Source organism: Vespa mandarinia, chromosome 10, assembly GCF_050613455.1.
Source record: "Vespa mandarinia isolate Hongniang chromosome 10, ASM5061345v1, whole genome shotgun sequence".
NCBI lineage: Eukaryota > Metazoa > Arthropoda > Insecta > Hymenoptera > Vespidae > Vespa > Vespa mandarinia.
This window is the reverse complement of record NC_140819.1, coordinates 3,570,001-3,590,000: the sequence shown is the minus strand read 5'-3', so window position 1 is coordinate 3,590,000 and position 20,000 is coordinate 3,570,001. Positions and strand designations below refer to the sequence as shown.

The 20,000-nt window shown below is 32.6% G+C and overlaps 1 protein-coding gene across 11 annotated transcripts in view; it reads right to left on the bottom strand.

The window, feature by feature from the left end:
• Nucleotides 1-20,000, bottom strand: part of Nrx-1 (neurexin 1) — a 261,548-nt gene that overhangs the window by 220,656 nt on the left and 20,892 nt on the right. The window lies entirely within an intron of this gene.

Below are 20,000 nucleotides of genomic sequence, written 5' to 3'. Positions count from 1 at the left end.
ACATTTCACACGTACATACCTTTAATTTTTATATAATTTCTTTTTTTATATACCCAATAAAAATTTTCAATAAGTTCTGTATATAATAAGTAATATTAATTTTTATATATTTTATTATATAATTATTATATATTAATATTATTATTATTATTATTATTATTATTATTATTATTATTATTATTATTATTATTATTATTATTATTATTATAGAGTGATAATATTTGTAAACAATTTTTTCTCTTTTTCGATCTTACAGTAAATCAAATTCTTATAATTCACAGACAATATTATAAATTGTAAGTATATAATCGAATGTGTGTCGCTTAAAAAGAAAATTATCTTTAGTAAAGTATCATTCTCGAAAAAAGAGAGAAAGAGAGAGAGAGAGAGAGTTTGTTATATAGTTAAGGGATAAGAGAATTTTTATCCGAAAGACGCATATTTCTGAACAAAAAAGAAAAAAGAAAAAAAAAAAGAAGACGAAAAAGAGAGCAAGAATAAAAAAGAGGAATAAAAAAAATAACTTAATTTCAACGTCGACAAGAAAAATTTGTAAAGTAGATAAAAATTTCATAAAAGTATTAAAGCGATTGAAATTTATTTTTATTATATGACATCATCTCAGACATCATACATATCACTTACTCCGTTTGGCACTCTCTCTCTCTCTCTCTCTCTCTCTCTCTCTCTCTCTCACGAATGAACATTGAAGAATAGAAAGACCGATCGAACCGTAGTTATTATCGAACTAACTGGATACGTCGATATGTATCAAAAAGGAATCATGAAAATGGAGAAAAATGAAAGAAGGAATGAAACAAATAAACAAACAAACCAAAAAATAAAAAAAAATAAAAATAAAAAAGGAAGAAAGTAAATAAAAAGTAAAAATAGAAAACTAGAAAGAGAAATGAAATATAGACAAGAGAGAAGAATAACTCGTGAAAACTGATACGTATAATCGTTATCGAAAATACGTCTCGACGTTTAGAGGATGTCTCGTGCAGTTAGACACTCGATACGAAAAATACTTTTGATAGGAACTGTATATATGTGTGGTATATACACAGACTCCTCGATTATCGACACGAGCGGGCACATGCTTTTTTTCCACCACTCAAGGGGATAGGAAAAGAGAAAGGGAAAGAAAGAGAGAGAATGAGAGAGAATGAGAGAGAATGAGAAAGAGAGAGAAAAAGAGAGAATGAGAGGGGTTGCGCATGTCGAGACACTCGCGTTCAACCGTGTCGATTTCCCGTTATCGACGGAACAACGCGATTTACCTACCAGGGATGATTTCCCCTTCGTTTCATCCCCCGACGAACTTGGTACAGGTTTTTATTATTATCGTACTCTTTTTCCTCCTGTTGTTATTGTTCTTGTTTATTTTGTTATTATTGTTATTATCGTCATCGCTATCATTGTTATTTATCGCACGACAATAGATTACCGAAGAGATTTCTAAATCCATGATAATTCCTCGAGGTTTATCATTGATACTTGAATCTCTCCCTCTCTCTCTCTCTCTCTCTCTCTTTTTCTCTCTCTCTCTCTTTTTCTCTCTCTCTCTCTCTCTTTCTCTCTCTCTATGAATATTTTATCGGATAATCGTTCTCCATATAACTCTCTAGTACATATTTATTAAATCGTATAGAATTTCTCTTGATTTCATTTCCATCGTTTAGTCCGATTTATCCGAGTGATCCGTTGGGGAGGGAGGAAAAAAAAAGAAGAGAAAAAAGAAAGAAAAAAGAGCGATAAAAAAAGATCAAAAAGTTAAGTGTTAATTGAAAGCTCGATTATTAAAATTGAAAAAGAGCGTGACACCTTAAAAGTCTTAATCTATCAGTAATATTCATCGAGAAGTTTTGTAACCATAAGTAAAAAATCTACGTTGTTCATTTTACTGATGAGAAATTCTTAATGTTATTCCATCGATCAAAAGTTGTTAATATTACGATGAAAATTATAATCCCATTATAATGAAAAGATTAATAAATGTTATAGAGATTTATTATTATTATTATTATTATTATTATTATTGTTATTATTATTATTATTATTATTATTATTATTATTATTATTATTATTATTATTATTATTATTATTATTATTATTATTATTATTATTATTATTATTATTATTATTATTATTATTATTATTATTATTTTCTTTTAACTTATGAAAAATGGATACACTTTTTGATTTCTTTCGACTGACGATGGGAATAATTCAATTCGTAATTATTCGTCCAATAATTGATTTATCAGATTTTTATCTTCGATTGATTTCCTATAAAACACGTTTAAAGGATTTATCCGAAATTCAACTTAATTCATTCGTTTAATTTTGTCTCCTTTTTTCTTTTTCTTTTTTCTTTTTTTTTTTCTTTTTTTTTCTAGAAATATAATAAAGTTCTTCGTATAATCGTTAAATGTTGAAAGCACTAAAAAGAGGGTTAAAGAACTTTCGACGCGAGGTCACGAAGTCAGCCTATGGTCTTTCAGATACGAAGCCCTGGCATAGCCCTTGTGATCGTCGTGTAATCATTTTTGGCAGCGAGAATACATCCGGCGTAAAAGGCGCTTGGACTTTTGCCAAAGTACAGGCGATCGACCCACCTGTTATCGATACGCTACACAATCGTATACGTAAGTATAAGTACGAGGGCTATTATATTTTCTTATTTTATTTTTTATATATATATATTTTTTTTTCTTTTTCTTTCTTTCTTTTTTTTTTTTTTTCTTTTTATATAACACACTCTCACACATTTCGACTCATTATAGTATATTATTTGATTTTATCACGATTATATTATACGAATTAATTTATAACCTTTCTTCATGAAAATGAAACGACTGAAATGTATAAAAAAAAAAAAAAAGAAAAAAAACAGAAAAATAACAATTAAAAAATAATTTCATCAAAAAAAAAAAAAAAAAAACAAGAAAGAATAGACGATTGCGAAATAAAATATGAAATAATATCCATCCAGTTTATTTTTTCGTATGTGTATATATATATATATATATATATATATATATACACATATACGTATATGCACAGTATAAAAGGTACTTTTTTGTATCACTTTTTATATCAAAAAAATTAAATCATATATGTAATCGTAGAGAGATATATGCATACGACATTCAATATATAATAATAATAATAATAATAGTAATAATAATAATAATAATAATAATAATAATAAGAGAGTTGTTGAATTCCAAAAAAAAAAAAAGACAAAAAAAAGAAAAAAAGAAATGAAATTCTCAAATCACTTCAACGCCATAACGTCTATTCACAGTACCCAGAAGTATCCTAGAATGGAACTATGTGTGCGATCGCGTATTTTTCAAGAGTATAAAGCGTTGCAATAAAATCGCAAAGCTCTTTCGTAACGTTTCCCCTTTGAGAATGAAAGACAAGAGAAAAGTAGGTGGGTAGGCTAAGTTGGACTGGTGTTGTAATAGTGGGGCTAAGTACTCAGGGATTTCTCGGGGCCGGCCAACATCCCCTTAGTAGGTTTTAAGGGCGAGTCGGGCCAGCTCGAGCTTGTAGATCCTTACTTGCAGTATCTCCTTCTTTCTCTTTGTCTTCTCTCTCTCTCTCTCTCCTTCTCTTTCTCTCTCTTTCACACATATATACAGACACACATACACACACATACATATACTATCTCTGTTTCTTTTTATCCAACTGTGGCAGCGGTTGGTTGGCATACTCGAAACGTTGTTTGTACTACCTGTTAAGGGATAGTCAAGAAGGCAAGCCAACGGCGAATCGTGACACTATACATAACGAGGACACAATCCGCGCTCGCGACCCTTTCATCTACCCTTTCGCCCTTTACTGCTCTGCCAATCCCGAGTCTCTGTGTCAAGAGCTCGCTACTTTCCCGCATTCTAAATAACCCATTCACAAGAGATATCCCTCATTTCTCTAAATCATCATCTCTTTCCTTCGAAGAATCGTACGCGCTTGCATATAATATCGAAAACGAAATTTTTTAAATTGTCATTTTTTTTATTTTTTTTCTTTTATTTTATATATATATATATATTTTTTATTATTATTATTATTTCTTTCTTTCTAGAGGAACGATTAAAGAAATTTATCGATTTTAATTATTTCTTTTTAATTGCCATCATTATGTATTCATTATTCTATTAATGAAATATATAACACTGGAATTTCTAAGTTTTTATACAAACACACACATAAACACATGTTTTTATTTTAAGTAATATATATATATATATATATATATATATATATATATATATTACTTAATATATATATATATATATATATATATATATATATATATATATATATATAGATAGATACTTCTATTTGACTTTTAGCTAGTTCAAAATACAAATAATATACATAAATAACTGCATACCATTCTAGACAATTTTCACCTAATTTTTTTCTTTTATTTTTTTTTTTCTTGTTTTTTTTTTTTTTTGTTTTTTAGATATATGCCGAGCCATTTATAAGTTGAAAATTTTTTGCTTTTTTTTCTTCTTTCTTTTTTGTTTGTTTTTTTTTTTGTGATCACAGATATATAAGATCATTCCTCGAGTCTAAAAATAATAGATTAACAATTTTTCAAGAAACATGGAAATGTTACTATCTATGGAAATTTTATATATAATTTCTAGAATAGTTAGATATCCTATTTTCCCTAGAAGAGAAACAGAAGGTCCGTTCGAATAATCGTATGCGTATACTCGTCCAGTAAACTCGATTCGTACTATTGATGCAAATCGAGTTCGTTCAGTCGCTAGGAAGGCCACCGGCAATAGTTAGGTCTATATGATCGACCGACCGGCATAATCTTCGCGTTAACACCGTGGTTATGTTTCCTTCGGCGACGTTTCCCGATCGGTGGTCCACCGAATTATCTTCCGGCAGATTTGCCAAACTCCGCACGGTAAACTTGGAGTTCTCGTGGCCGGAACGATCTCGGTACGTCGTCGTTACGCGGCTCGTTTGAGCTTCATAAAGCCGATCGTAAATACGAATGAGCTATCTATAGCTCCTTTCCTCGTCGATCGATATATATATATATATATATATATATATATACACATATATACAATGCATTTCGATTTTCGATCTTCTTCGATTCAAATAGAAAATAATAGTATAAATGTCAAAATATATCCTATATCATTAGGGTATAATAATCGGATTGGCCTAATGAATAAGTAATATTCTAATTTTCAATTATTTATATTTAAATGAATAACCCTGTATTCAATGATTCTTTATTATCGCATAATTTTTATTGACGATTATTTATTAATCGAGCTAACATAATACTATTAAATTCAATCTAATACAATAATATTTTATATTTTACTGTAGCGTTGTTTATTTATATATAAATTTACCGAGCAAATATTTTATATTATATTTCAACTGTCCGGAGTCACGAATTAAAATTTTTAATTTTTACTAAATTTAATTATATGAATATAATTGTTATAATTATATAATATATATATATATATATATATATATATATATATATATATATATATACGTAGAATATTCGTATATACGAATAAATTAATATAATAAAGATTAATAAATAATGATACATATAATGAGCGAGAAGTAACAATTACGGTTTATAATAATATCTATGGTCGTTGCGAAGTATAATAAATATCAATTTAAAAATGAGAAAAAAGGTAAAAAACCTTTTAATATGTACATTTCTGCTCTCCGAAAACTGAGTTGTTAATTTCGTCGTAAAAAAAAAAAAGAATTTTTTTAAATTAAAAAAAAGCTTTAAGCGCAAAGGATTAAAATAAAATTTACACGTAACGAAAGAGACAGAGAGAGAGAAAGAGAAGAAAGCAAGAGAGACTCGATCAATTTCATAAGAAAATAAGAAAAAAAAACCAAAAAATAGGGAATTTATTCACTTTACATTACAATAACGACGAAGTTAATATGAGAAAATAAAATTTAAGATTTGTAGAAAAATAAAAATGTGATTTACGAGCTTAAAATACATTTCTTTTTTAATCAAACCTTTCTCTTTTTGTCTTTCTTTTTCTTTTTTTTTGTTTCCTTTATGAAAAATTAATTCCTTGATTAAACTTATAACCATCCGGTACTTTAATCATAATCCAATCTGAATTATTCAAAAGAATCGAAAAAGAAAAATTTCCGTCGACCGTTCTCAGCCAATACGGAAAACTTTGATATAAGGAAGTTTTAATCGGAGAAACTTATGGATAGTTTAAATGTATTGCGAATATTTCTACATAGTTATTTCATATATATATATATATATATATATATATATATATATATAGTAGATTTCAGATTGAAAGAAAATCGATGTTAATCAAAGAGAAAACCAGAACGATCTTAGAAAGATTATCGAATCCCTTCAAGAGATTTCCCTAATCTACGGTGAGTTAACCGAGGTGCCCTTTAAGAAAGGAGTAACGATTATTCAAGCTTCGTTCGTTCTAACCACGAAATCCTTCCATTCTACGTCGAAAGTCCGTTTCATGCTCGATTTACCGCGTGAATCTACATACCTACATCCTTTATTCGACAGCGACACTAGAGATTAGATACGGTCTCGTTGCTCCTACCCTTAATCCTTCAACCCCTTTCGTCGAATAGCTCCAATAAAAGCAACGACATTTCATTCGCACCGGGAAATGAAATTAGTGAACGAGTCGAGGCTTGATTTGAGCATGCTTCTGATTCGTACTGTCTGAAGGAAAAGAAGAAAAAGAAATAGGATGAAAAGGAGAGGAATGAAAGAAAAAAAAAAAAAGAAATTAAAAAGAAAAAGAAAAAAAAGAAGGAAAAAGCCGACGTTTCGAGTACGTCGATTTCGAAATGGGTGACAGCTCATCGCTATCGAGGACGAAGAGAGAGTAAGAGAGAGAGAGAGAGAGAGAGAGAGAGAGAGAGAGAGAGAGAGGCGAAGGATGGAACAAAAAACTGGAAGATTGGAAAAGAAAACAAAAGAAGAAGGAGAAACAAAAAAAAAATGAGAAATACAAAATAAAAAATAAAAAAATAAAAATAAAATAAAAGCAATAGTGGAATGGGGCGAAAGAGACGGAGTGGGCGGAACCAAGGTGGGGTTGTTTAATTCGACGTAGAAAAGACGAGAGTAAGTATAAAGGGATGGGTCGAGACAGGAAAGGATGGAATGAAAGGGAATGGGTGGGGTGAGAGGAAGTAAACGCAACGGACGGCTAAATTGCTATTTCGCGAAACGAAAGGACGACAGCGTTGGTTCTCTCGAGCTGTGAGGAAAATGAACTGAGTTACATGAGTCTTGTAATATACCTTGGCACTAGGTAAAATAGTATAATATAAACTGTTCGCGTTTCTATATATATATATATATATATACGCACAAACACAGACACAGACACACACACAATCTGATATATTCAATTTTTCTACAAAGGGAACGAAAGTAGACGTGGAATCGGCCGGAATTTATTCGCTTTCGAATACAGTTGATATTAGTATTGGTAGGTATAAGGAAAGAGGACGATAAAAACGACAAAGAGAAAGAGAATGAGAGAGAAAGAAAGAAAGAAAGAGAGAGAGAGAGAGAGAAAGAGAGAGAGTGAGAGAGAGACACAAGAGAACACGAAAAGGGCCGGGTTCTGCCAACTTCCATGATTCCCTATCTTCCGCCCACCAAAACTTATTCCATAAAGATTCTTGTCGAAACTTTCATATTGCCAAATAAAAAGTCAAAAGACCGAGCAGGATGCGCGAGAGCTGTCGCTAATATAGCCGAATAGCTTTGATCTACCATTCTATATTTCTCTCTCTCTCTCTCTCTCTCTCTCTCTCTCTTTCTTTCTCTATCGTTGTTCTGACCTAACGGAATCGTTATGGATGATAGTCGGCTTGACGATATCGATATTGCATTTCATACTACGATCGATATCCCGAATCAATTCTAACTATTCGTTGATTCTTTTCTTTTGACGTTCGCTTGCGTTCTTTCCTTCTTTCTCTCTTTTTTTTTTTCTTCTTTTTCATTTTTCATCCTCGATGATTTACGTTCCTCTTGTACGAAAGAAATCGTACGAAAGAAAAAAAAGGAAAAAAAAAAGGAAAGAAAAGAAAAGAAAAAAAATCCTCTTAGAAATAGAAATAGTAATCTCTTACTATTTTTTTTCTCTCTCTCTCTTCATTTCATCTTCCACGCATATTTCATTTTTCTTCCCTTTTTAAAAACATCCTCGAAAATCATCCGCATAAAAATTTTCTGGCATAAAACTCGTACGTACGTACGTACGTACATACGTATATGTATGTATCTTTGCAATTTCTTTTCGATCGTGCAATGTCGTAATCGTTGATGGTAAAAACGCAATATACGAAAATTTATATGTCACCACTCGTCGCAATTTTCTATCGAGAAGAATAGTTAACGATTTAATTCGTAAACGATACCACGGCGTATTTTATTACATTGACTCTTGAATCGACATTTTCTATCATAGTTATCGTTGTTAAAACGAAAAACGAATTTCACATTTCCCTGCAAATGTTTCTCTCTTTCTCTCTTTATATATATATATATATATATATATATATATATCTTTCTTTTTTTCTTTCTATTTTTTTCTTGCTTTTTTCTTTTCTTCTTTCCTTCCTTCTCTCGTCGCAAAATCCGCAATAAGTTTAAAGCGCTACTATGGTCGAACACCGATCTTGGAATTCCACGCACGTATTGCCGATTGGAACTTCGTTTTTCAATACCTTTGAGACCTGCCGCAAAAGTGGTTACGCCTGTAGTCGTTCTCTCTCTCTCTCTCTCTCTCTCTCTCTCTTTCTCTCTCTCTCTCTCTCTCTCTCTTTCTCTCTCTCTCTCTCTCTCTCTCTCTCTCTTCCCTGCAAATGTTCCTCTCTTGCTCTATCTCTCTCATTCGAGAGGGCGAGTGAACCAGCGAGCGAGCGAACGAACATACGAGCGAGCAATACGCGTCCTACATCGAGCTAAAGATTTTATTAGAACTCAAGGAAAGTCCTTCGTAACCTTTCCTTCAACTAAAAGAATTCTTATATTCGATACACACTTTTCAAATTTGAAGGTTTTTAATCGTTCTCTTCTACCTTTGTTACTTAACGTTTGAAGAATTTCATTTCTATTCGAATAAAGTAATTATTATATACAAAATGTTGTCTCTTCTTGTAATTATTTAAATTTACAGATAAGATTTATGTATGCATGCATGTATATACAAATCTAATAAGATTTGTTTATATATATATATATATATATGTATATATATATATGTACATATATACATATTATAATAAAATTGATACTTCTATATATAATAATTAAATATATTTAAAGCATTCGATTAGCTCTCTACAATGTTATGTAATTTTATAGTATATATATATATATATATATATATATACAACAAGAAATTATATAATTATTATATCGCCTATTTGTAAATTTATCATTTTATTTTTATGATATATATATATATATATTTTTTTTTTATATATGAGAATATGAAATATACAGCTATATAGTCATTTTCAGGGTATATTATTTTATAATATCTAAGCGTAATTATTATTATTGTTATTATTATTATTAAATATATAATAATTACGAAATTCCGAAGTATGCAAGCAAATCTAGAGAAAAATTAGTTGAAACGACATTGTGATTGCCTGGATCGTTTGAAGGGTGACATTCGGATTGACGTTCGTGTCAAGAGGGTTACGAGGGAAAAGAGGTAGCTCGAAGCAATTATTTTCGTGCTCCAAATACTATTCCCAATTACGTCTCGACTCCAGAAGCGTAACCCCGTGCACGTCGATCGCCAAAACTTTCTCCCTCATCCGACGAGCCCGATTTCGATAAATAAACAGTTTCGCGATTAATTTCATCGATATCTTTTCGACGAATTCGTTTTTCCGTGCAAAATGAAAAATGAGATAAATATATATATATATATATATATATATATATAGATTTTTTTTTATCTTGCCCAATTAATCAGACTTTATCCGTTTAAATTTAAAAGAGATACAATTTTTTTTTTCTTTCGATCGTCCCGAACACTTTTGTTAATTTTTTACGAAGAAGAAAAAAGAAAAGAAAGGGAAGAAAGCAAAAAAAAGAGCTGTAATATAAGTAAACATTATTTTCGATAAATAATCGTAGTACATGTATATAATTTTATATGCGAAACTTATCTAATATCTACGTGGTAACATTCCCGTGAAAAATGAAGCATTTTAATAAATAATACGCATTACTTTGCGTCTCATTATCTGGTTCGATAAATTCAAGCACACGAATTTCACATCGACTAAATTTCCTGATAATATCATATCAACATAGAGTACACAACCATATATATATATATATATATATATATAAACATCATTATAATCTTTTGTTCCTAAAATTACGTTTTAAAATCCTTAATATATAAAACAACGATATTTATTCCAAATATTTATAATCAAATAAGCCCCAACGATCGATCTAACACCATGTACACATTATTTCCAATGGAGAACGAGAGAGAGAGAGAGAGAGAGAGAGAGAGAAAAAAAAAAAAAGAAGGAGAAAATAAAAGAAAAAAAAAAAAATTAAAAAATAAACAATACAAACGAAGATTAAACGAGAAGACGAATTGTATCGATTTAGATTGATAAAACGTAATGGTTAGAGAAATACAGGATTTAAAAGAAAAACTGTTCTTGAGCGATTTTAAACGATCAGAAAGCGTAGAAAGTCGAACTAAGCCGAACTAAGTAAGACTCAGTGAAGCTTTCTCTCTCTCTCACTCTCTCTCTCTCTCTCTTCTCTTTCTCAATCGAGATGAGAGAAGAAAGAAGACGAAGAAGGAATGAAAATTCTTCGACGCAAGAGAAAAAGATAGAGAGAGAGAGAGAGAAAGAATGACAGAGATAGAAAGAGAGAGAGAGAGAGAAAGAGAGAGAGAGGGGAGGGGAGGAGACTTGTATCGAAGAGAGATTCAGCTCAGTTAGCGTAGAGGGAGTTTCCTTTTTCTTGGGGAGAGCTTAAAACACAACCCCATTACCGGTAATCAGATGGACTCGATCCTTCGGGAATAGGAGCTTAGAGACTCGAGCCAAGCTCCAGGAAGATATCGAGATATACTGACACGCTACGTGACCGTAATTGAAAGTTTTCGTTCTTCGATGTTTTCGTTCCTACCATCATATTCGTCGTTGTCGTTGTCGTCATCGTTGTTTGTTGTCGACGACAATGATGACATTGGTTTTTGTTGTTTGTTGTTATTTCTCGTTTCCAACGCGATTTCTTCTTAGTAATGAACTTTCGTAGTAAATAAACGTTAGGATTAAAGAGAAACAGTTGATAAAAGAAAAAAAAAAAAAAAAGAAAAGAAAAGATAAGAAAAGAAAAAAAAAAGAAGTATAAAAACAACGAGTAAAGAGACAACTGTTACACGAATGAATAATGATTTATAGAGTTTATTTTCTTTTGATAAACAAACGTCTAAGTACTTTTGATTTTATCATTCTTTTCACGTTTCCAGGTAAATAATAATACAACGAAACAAAAGTTCGCCAATCGATGTACGACGACACGGAAAAGGAATTGACAATATCATTGCATCTCGATCATTTATATACTATAATTCCCGATGGGAACGAGGCTATTAGAATTTTGCGGCCCGATACGTTGAATAATTTCACCGATATTACTTCGATGAATACCAGACATACGTGATTCTACTTCATACACCTAATTATCGGATCCTGTTCAATTAACATTATTTCCAAACGTGTCGTACTTTATTTTTTCCTCTCTCTCTTTCTCTTTCTCTTTCTCTCTCACTCTCTCTCTCTCTCTCTCTCTCTCCCTCTCTGTTTTCTCGTTTTACGTATCGTACGTGTCCATACGATTTTCCAAATTATCTTTGCGTTATTACTCTAATTATACGTGTTCCAATATAATAAATATATTCGATATTATACATACTATGTATATATATATATATATATATATATATACATATAATTTTTCGAGCAAACTCGATGCATGCGCGCTTGAAAAATTTACTAATATGTAATTAAACTGCATTGCGGTTCTATGGGAAAAGAATAATTTCGTAGATTTATTTTTTGATCGATTATAAATATTTAATTGGTGAAATATAAAAGAATTAATAAAATGAATAAAAAAGAGAATGTTTATTTTGGATATATATATATATATATATATCGCTCTCTCTCTTTCTTTCTATCTATCTTACGGATTGATGAAAAGTGTCGATATCGTCGAAATAATAATAACGAAATAAAATTTGAAAGACGTATTTGAAATTTGTAATGTATAAACCGTAATAAAGTTTTGATGAAAAATCAACATACATAAAGTTTAACATTCTATTTCCATAATAAAAGCGAAACGCGATTAATTCAGAACAAAGGATCGATAGAAGATCATTGTACTTCGATCGCTTTTCCCTACGAGTCATCGTAGTCGTCGTTCTCGACATTGTTGTTGTTCCGTTGTCGTTGCTATATCCATAGCCAAAGGCTGGCTTTAAAGGCTGTCAGCTTTATCGAACGTGCGCGCGAAACTAAAACCATAATGCCAGGAGATATATCGATATATCGATACATGGCTGGCACGATCCACGTTGTTCGCTAGGTTGGTCAACGACACGCTGGAATGGAGCACATCAAAGGAAACTTTTTACCGCGATCTAATTAACGTCGACTTTGCAACGTATCTACCGATAGTCCGCTGACCGGAGAATGGAAATTGTTTCACCTCTACGTAATCGTTTTCCTCATACACCTATAACAGCTTCATTCGTTTCACGATGAATGGAAAATTCTCAGTCATGCCAAAGGCTCGCTCGACTAGATGAGAGACAATAATAATAGCATACAGCGTGTCGATAACCTTTCAATTTTTATCATCATTTTCTCTATCACTTCATTATTCACATACATTATTCAATTATTCTTATTCGATGATTTCAATATTATCGTTTTACTCACGATGTAAATATCTTTCATCATTCGATGATTTTCGATTATGTATTGAAAATAAGTGATATCGGTGTTACCATTGATGATTTTAAATCACGGCAACGAGATCTATTTTAAATTAAAGAAAAAAATTTAAAAGATATTTAATATGAGCGTGAAAAAAAAATAGAGAAAGAGGAGAGAGAGAGAGAGAGAGAAAGAGAAAAAATTTTTTACTACCATACGAGAGATAACGGAGAGAATATTTAATGACAATCAGTTAATTCGAAATAATAGAAATTATGTAGTTTAAAGAAATCTTATAAGAATTAACGCGTGAAGTGTAACAAGTATGAATAATATTGGAAGCTTGATAGATTAAAGGAAATGAATGATAAATAAATAAAGCAAAGAAGAGACTTATGTTACAAACTCAAAATGGAAAGTTTCAAGAACGAGCCCGTTAACAAGCTGCTATGAAATTTAATGGAAATCCTTCTTGGGATGGTAAGGAAGAATAGGAAATTTGAAAAGGATTAGGTTGCTCGAACGATGAAACGAACGTATAGTCTTCTTCCTCGTACGTGGAATAAAAATTAAATAGAGAGAAAGAGAGAGAAAGAGAGAGAAAGAGAGAGAGAGAGAGAGAGAGAGATCTTTTTTCTCATTTTAACGAAAGAGTTGAAGAATATCATTTAGGGGAATCGTTGGACTAGCATAGAACCGAAATGAAAGAAGAAGGTATTTACTAATGAAGCGGTAGGATTAAATTAAAAAAAAAAAAAAAAAAAAAAAGAAAAAAGAAGAAAAAAAAGAAAAAAGGGAAAGAAAAGAAAAGAAAAGAAAAAAGGAAAGAAAAGTGGAAGAAAGGAAGGAACGGGCCAGCTTTATTACGTTCTGAATACAAAGTTTTTATGAAACCATTAGCGGTAAAGCGTTGAGCTTTGGAGGTGGATACTTTAGAGATGAAGGGATATATCTGTAGCCAGAGTTGAATCTTCTTCTCTGGTGAGTACCTAATGCTAGAGAGGAGGTACTAACCGCGTGAGCAAATTAAGATTATTTACGAATGAAAGTTTTAGGTTAAAAGAGAATTGAAGATGAATAAGAAAGGATGAAAAAAAAAAAAAAGAAAAAGAAAAAAAAAGATGTATATAACTTGAATGCGATCAATATAGTCTGGTCAATTGGATTAACGAGGATAAAGGATGAATAACAGGAAGAAAGAAGGCGATAAAGAAAAAGAAGAAGAAGAAGAAGAAGGAGGAGAAGAAGAAGAAGAAGAAGAAAGGAAGGAAGGAATGAAGGAAAAAAAACAAATAGAGTAAAAGAAATAGAAAGAGAAAGAGTCAGAAAGAGAGAGAGAGAGAGAGAGAGAGAGAAAAGAAACAAAAGTACCGACGTGACAAAAGAAGAGAACGGATCTTTTCGCGGACGTGGCTTCCTTTTATACCAGTACCAACGTCTTTTCTACCCTCGGTGTCCCCAGCTCCGTCGTCTACCAGTAGCATTGTCCGGATCGTTGAGGCAGTGTGTCGCCAGAAAGCACCCCGGGAAAAAGAATTTTTCAAAGGAGAGTCTTGTTCTTTACGAAACGTCTCCGAAGGTACTAAAAAGAAAAAGAGAAAGAGAAAGAGAGAGAGAGAGAGAGAGAGAGAGAGAAACATTCAATGGGATACGTTATAACAAGTGATTCCTAACAAATTTAAATAAACGGGATTAATTCCGAAATAGGATTCAATCTGTTATCTCTGCCGTAGGTCTCCTATTTCCAATTTCTGACAATCCGCGACCTCCACGAGCGAACGCTATCCAATAATAAAAGCTGAGATTGAGATTGCTCGAGTGGTTGAGGTAAGATCGAGGTAAGGGGTCGTCTAGGTAGGTAACAAAGACGGGAGGAAGACAGCGTGATATTGGTGGTGGTCGATCGAATACGTCGAAGAGTCCAAAGAATCTAAAAGGGGAAAGAGAATTCATATAGAGATAAAGAGAGAAAGAGAGAAAGAGAGAGAGAGAGAGAGAGAGAAAGAGTGGTATCTCTTGCCAGATATGAGTCACTGACCCGTGCATAAATGAACGTTATGAATCCTACAGGCGGAATATTCATCCCCTTCGTACCTCCCACCTCTCTTTTGGCTCGTTCGATCGGAATCGAAGCATCGACACTGCGGTCCCATATATATATATATATATATATATATATATATATGTATGTATGTATGTATTATATATATATATACATAGAGAAAATCAAGGATGAGCGAGAAGATGAAGGGGCGGAGTTGGCTGCGTGGCTGAAATGGCCTCATCGTGAGTGAGTGAGAGAAATAAAGAAAGAAAGAGAGTGAGAGAGAGTGAGAGAAAGAGAGAGAGAGAGAGAGAGAGAGAGAAAGAGAGAGAGAGAGAGAGAGAGAGAAAGAGAGAGAGAGGAACGTTTTCTATCTCGGCATAAGATCGAGAGGAAATCTTTGGATCGTGAAGAGCGAGGAAGATTTTCCAACGCTTCATAGGGAAAAAGAAGCTGGAAGACACGAATAGAGGGAAACGGGGAGACGGCAGACACCCTTCTTTCCACCGACGTCGATGAAAATCGCGCGCGATTTACTCCACCGCCATCGCTGCCACGCTTCTACGGAATAATGGATAACGTCTTCGATCCTTCTTGTAACCCCCGTAGCTTGCGTTAGTTTATCCATCCCTTCGAGCTAACCCCTTTGCTTTTTTTTTCTCTCCTTTACCTTATTAACTTTTGGCTTAATAAAAATCAAGAGTTTCTTTTTCTTATCCCCAAACAATAGATTTTTATTTCGAACGTAGATTAATAAGAATAAGAAGGAAGAGGAAAGGTTAAAGCGAAGAAAAGAAAAGAAAACGGATTATTAAAATGAAAGGGTAAAACAAACAAAAAAAAAAAAAAAGGGATGAAAAAAATATATCCGAATGGGCTTATCATCTTACGGTTTATAATTTTACTTCCATTAAAGATAAATGTACAAATGTAAAGGACAAAATGTTCGCAATCTGAATACTTATCTATGTCTATCGTTAAAAATAAAAATTTCTCTTCTCTTTATCCATTGCGATCAAGGGAAAAGATAGGGAAGTTTGGATGATATTAAAAGTGACACTAAAGTCCCGCTTTGGGGATTCCTAAGGGATACAGAGTATACCGGCCAATAAAGACAAAGCATAAAACCGGAGATATGTAAGACGAAACGTAACTCTTTCTCTTTCTTTCTCTTTCTCTCTCTCTCTCTCTCTCTCTCTTTCTCTCTCTCTCTCTCTCTCTTTCTCTCTCACTCTGTAAATTTGAAAAGAACGATCCTTTACAACAAAGACTGGAAGGAAGGATTCTACGTTCCCTTCTTTGAGGAATCGCTTTAGAAGATTTACAGAGATATGAGTGAAGCGTAAAATGAGTGGCGGTGGGTGGTGCAACGTAGGAGTGCTAGTAAAAGAAATCAGGACGTCGGTCTGTCCCCCTTTGCTCGGACAAGACGATAAAAATATTTGAAGTTTTGACTTAAGAGGAGAAATAAGGATATTTCCTGCGATAAGAATCCCTTGTGAGGAAGCAAGAGAAAGCAAGAGAGAGAAAAAAGAGAAAAAAAGAGAGAGAGAATTAAAGAGAGAAAAAACTTTTTGAGTAAAACTTTCTTCACTCGGACAACGTTAAATGAATGAAGATTACAACGGACGAGTAATTTTAATACTATACGAGCATAAAGATACCTTTGATATGATACTCCTCAGACTTCGAAAGATTCGTTTGAAAATATTAAAAGAGAAAACGAAAAACGAAAGAGAGAAAAAGAGAAAGAGAGAGAGAGAGAGAGAGAGAGACGGAGAAATGAAAAAATCCGAATGACTATTTTAAGCGAAAAACCAAGAAGTTGAATTCTCGTGACAATAGAATCTATCGTTCTTCGACGATAGCAGGCCGAACCAATAGATTTTCTTTCCCGTTCTCAATCGACGACAGATGATTTATGCGGCTTTAAGAAAAACGAAAAATTTCTGTTCGATTTTTTTTATATTCTTACATCTTATGCAAATAAAATCGATGATTATCGATCATAAAGAATCCTAACGATCTCTGATATTGCTTCGTCAATGTATTCGCGTCTCTTGATTCGATAGTAATTACAAATCGAAAAAAAGCATTAAATTATGCGTGGAACGATGATTTGCGTGTTAATCAAGATAAAACAATGTTAAATATTTCTATAAGGAATCTTTTGACGTTTAGACAAGCGATATTCTCTCTCTCTTTCTCTCTCTGTTTCTCTTGAAGCACACTTTCGTCTTTCCTTCTCCCTAATTCTCCATAAAGTTCTCCATCCGATTCGACGTTCTGATAAAGCTGGATTATACAAGGAAATTATGCAGTCTCACCGATAAGATCCATCCCGCGAAATTTCAACGATCGTACAAGTACAGGACCTAACCTTTCTATCTCTCCATCTTCTTCCTGCCTTCGTTCTTCCTTTACGTACCCTACTCTCTTTCTCTCTCTCTCTCTCTCTTGTACGTTCATCTATCTAGCTGACTTTCTTGCCGAATGGCAACACGAATCTTTATGCAAATCACCGAATCTCCGCATAATACCAGTCATAAGCCTCTCCACGCTTGTCTTGCCTCTTCACGGAAGATGTTGTCTACACTTTGTGCTCACTTTGCGATATTGCGTGTAACTTACATACATACGTACATACATATATATATATATATATATATATATATATATATATGTATGTATACGTACATACAAGCACTCGTTGCTTTAGAGCAACGAGTTAGCTACCTCCCTTCAAGTCACACGACTACTATAATATTTAGATCGTAACGAGCCGTAAAGCCCAAGCACGCTTGACGACTTTTATAAGGGCGAATAATAAAATAACTTTTTCCTTCAGCCTCCTTCTCTTCCTCTTTCCCTTTTTCCCTCCCTCTCTCTCTCTCTCTCTCCATTCACCTCGCCCAAAGGCAAAAGATCGATATTTTCTTTTTTCTTCCTTTCTTCTTCTTTTTCGTTTTATTTTGTCTTTTTTCCTTTTAAGAAAATTATCAATAAAAAAAAAGAAGTCAATCAAGATAAATATAATAAGCACGAAACACGGTTAACGTTGTGAACGTTATCTTCGTTATAACAGTTAAAAGTGGTATGTACAAATACAACGTTCCTCTCCATGTTCATATATAAAACGCATCGGTTTCGCTATCGAAAAGCTACCCATTTTCTGCGCGCCTTCGGGCATTTACCTTAATGAACGTCGTGCACCTTTATCGTTTGCCATTTGTCAGATCGTACTTTCAACCGAGAATTCACCGTGCCGTTCTATCCATTCTAACCCAACCATCCTGCTCCCTTAGCAATTTATTTTCATTTTCCTTCCGCAAACTCTTCTACACCTAAACCTAGACAGACACACATACATACATACATACATACATACATACATACAGACGCATGTAGACGCGCGATGCCCACTTTTCGTGCTGAACGATTTCTCGAACGAAAGAAAGAAAGAAAGATAAAACAAAAAAAAAGCAAAAAAAAAATGGGAAAAGAAAAAAATCGTAATCCCGCGACCGCGATCCTCTTTGAATGATCGATCGCATTAGGATTAGCTGGCAACTACGTAAAATCCTTTCGATCCTCGTTTTCTCATCCTATCTCTCTCTCTCTCTCTCTCTCTCTCTTTCTCTCTCTCTCTGTCTCTGTCTCTGTCTCTGTCTCTCTCTCTCTCTCACTTACTCATTCATTCATTCATTCTATTCTGTATTTTGTATTCTTTTTCTCAATGTCCGTCAAATTCCGAAATTACGCTTTCTGGCTGACATAATCCGAGAAATAGTTAGCTTTGACTTATATATATATATATATATATATATATAGATACAGGTATGTACATCACGGATGAATATTTCTATTTGCCGAAACGAGACTGTTATATCAGATTAACCGAAGAATTATTGATCATATAGCTTAAGAAAAATCATATGACTTAGATGACAAATTGTACGATTATTTAAAGATCATTCAGAATAATTCGTAAGGAGAATATATCTTTCGAATTATCGTTAGATTTTTCTATGACAGATTTTTTGAAGAGACAAATAAATAAATATGTTTTTCTCTCTCTTTTTCTATTCCTTTTTATTTTATTTATAATATCATATAAGGTAATACCATTTTAATATGATTTAAGATAATTAATAATGTTTATATTTTTCAAAGGTAATAAAAACTTTCGAAATAATTACGTGTCATAATAATAAATTAATTCTTAAATACAATTAATTCTCATTTAAAGATTAATCATTTTTCAGAAGAAGGACGACAAATTTTACCGAGGATGTACCCTCGACTGTTACGCGTCGCCGTTTAGCTTCGAACTGGTACATTCCGAATTAACATTCGTAAACAACGACCGGTTTCAAGGTACATATATATATATATATATATATATATATATATATATATACATAGATAGATCCATCGTGCAGCTAGTTAATTACATACGCGCGTGTATTCCTCGAGCTAGCGAGCGAGCGAGCGAGTGAGCTAGCAAAATCGAGAAGACATTTTGTTACTCACCTCGTCTAGCTTTCGTCGTATCGGGTTATCGAGATTCTGTTAATTGGATTCAAGTAATTTAATTACGTAAGGAAGGTACCACGGAATACCCACAAATTCCAATTCTCTAGCTTACTTATGAAAGAGAAGAAGAGAAAGAAAAAAAAAAAAAAAAAAAGAAAAAAAAAGAAAAAGAAAAAAAAAAGAAAAAAAGAAATAAAGGAAAGAAAAAAGAATTGATCTTCTCTTCGAAACCATATCTCCTTTTTTCCCTTTTGAAAAAAGTAAAGAGCAAAAGAAACGTAAAAGAAAAGAAAAAAAAAAAAAAAGAAAAATAAATACAAACATTTGTCATTTTTTTTACAGCGTGAAGAAAGAGAGACAT